Consider the following 2,500-nt stretch of genomic DNA (forward strand, 5'->3'; position numbering starts at 1 on the left):
ATTTTACATTAAGAAGGTTCGTGGTCTGCACTCTTGTGGGAGAAGAGGCTGGACTCTGCCCTTCTGAGCTGGAAATTTCTGGTTAAAGGTTTATAGTGCCTGAATATTTGAACTGTATCTTACTGAAATTGGTACACCTTGTTTGCTCTAGCATAGACTAGATCCAGGCCTGCTGAATATAGCTTTGTTTATATGCTTTTTGTTTGTTTGCTTGTTATTTCCCTGGAAGCTAATTCCACCTAATACGCAACTTCTCAGCGCTTCTGTGGATCACTAGTGATATCTGCATTGCTTACTGTACTTATTTCCTTGTTTCACTTGAAAGAAAGTTACTGTTTGTCGTTTTTGCATTTAGTTACTTGTAACACATTGCACTCAAGTTACCTGGCACTTGCTCACTAAAGCAATTATATAAGTCAGCACTAAAAATTAAAAGCACTACACCCTCACTCCCCACTGGCCCTTGTTTTCAATTAAGGATTTCCCAATATTATTCTAGCATGTCCAAAGGTCAGTTGTCAATCTCCTCTCCGGTTCAGCTGGTGAATCTGGGAATCTTGAGGCAATGTTATAACTGCCTCTTGTACAAAGACAACCCTCTCCTCCTCCCACATAACACAAATACTTGCGAGAGATGCAGCTATTTAGCCAAACTGGAGGCTGAGCTCTCTCAACTCAGGACTGGCAAGACCAGACAGGAGGAGAAGGCAACTACACACACCACAAAACCAGCCTCACATAATGCTACCACTCCACTGAATCAAACACATAAACACACAAAGACATACTCGGAGGCTCTGAGTAAAAATTTACCTAAACAGCAGAGGCCTCCAAAGCAGACACCCAAACAACTGCTACCTCAAGACACCCCACAAGCAACACATAAACCACAAAAGCAGTGTGCAAAGCAGTCACAGCCCTTAAGGCCAAATACAACACCAAACATACTTGTCATAGGTGACTCCATAGTCAGACACACTGACGTCCCACTCACCAGGCTGAACAAGGAGAGGGTCACAGTAAGCTGCCTATCGGGCGCTAGAATCCGCCACATAACACAAGCACTCGGGTCACTCCACGGCAAGTACAAATATGACACAGTCATTGTCCATGCTGGTGTGAACGACCTGAAACGTACCTCCCTGGTCTACATGAAAAGAGACATAGAGGAGCTCTCTGATTATGTAGCCCAGGCAGGTATGACCCTAACCCTGAGCAGTATCCTTCCTTCACCAAGAATGATGCCACAATATAGAGACAAGATGATCAGCTTTAACAATTGGCTTAATGTCTGGTGTCATTCAAAGGGGATCCAGTGTCTGTCTGCCTGGGTTGACATGCTTGACAAGCCACGCTGCTTCGCAAGGGACGGCTTGCACCTGTCACGCCTGGGATCTCGGGTATTGGCTAAGGCTCTTGCCACCCCATAGTTCCTTTTTAGGCAAGGCTCAAATTCTAAACCTACCACCCTAGAAAACAAAAATGGGAAGAAACTGAGGGTAATGCTGCTCAATGCCAGAAGTCTAAATCTCAAAATGCACGCACTCAAGGCCCTTCTCAGTATGGAGAACATCAATGTCTGTGCTGTAACTGAAACCTGGTTCAAGGCTCCTGAGAGCACCCGGCACTATTAGGTTTTACCTCATATCATGCGTTCGCCCCAAAACCCGGACCACACCACAAAGGAGGGGTGTATCCATATTCATAAAGGATACCCACACCTCCAGGTTGGTGGCAATGCACGAAGCTTCGAAACCATCCAGGTGCAACTAACCATAGGCAAAACTGCTCTACAAATTGTAGCATGCTACAGGCCACCCTCTCAAACTCAGGAAACCCACACAGCCTTCCTGAAGACACTGGAGGGTATAAATGTATCTCCAAACACCATCATATTGGGTGACTTCAACTACCGAATATAGACTGGGAACATTACTCAAGCCCTAACTTTCTAGCCCAACGGTTCCTGGAGTTCATAAATTCAAATGCCATGGAACAACTAGTCACTGTTCCCACGAGAGGAGAAAATATACTAGATCTCATTGTCACAAACATGGGGACAAAATGCTCCACACCGGAAGTATATCCCTCATTGGTGAGATCTGATCATAAACTAATCTCACTGGAAATCCACATCCCGCCCCCACCCCCAAAAAAAAAAACCATAGTGAAGAACTTCTCTAAAGCAAACTTCACACTACTCAAGACTGGTGTGGTATCCTTCAAGGCCCCTGAGCCAGTGGAAACCACAACCCAAGCTGCGGAAGCCCTTACAAATGCCTTCTATGAACACCTCCAGGACTGCATGGATCAGGCAATCCCAAATAAAACCAAGACTCTTTCCACAAAGGGCAAACGTCCAGTCTGGTGGACCCCAGCCATTAACAAACTTTACAATAAGAGGAGAAAGCTATTACATGATAGAACAAAATCCATAAAAGGGAAGTCACCCCTGATCATTATTAGTAAAAAAATATGAGCACTCATAAAATCAACTAAG

Source organism: Protopterus annectens, chromosome 16.part0, assembly GCF_019279795.1.
Source record: "Protopterus annectens isolate FY-2018-M chromosome 16.part0, PAN1.0, whole genome shotgun sequence".
Taxonomy (NCBI): Eukaryota; Metazoa; Chordata; order Ceratodontiformes; family Protopteridae; genus Protopterus; species Protopterus annectens.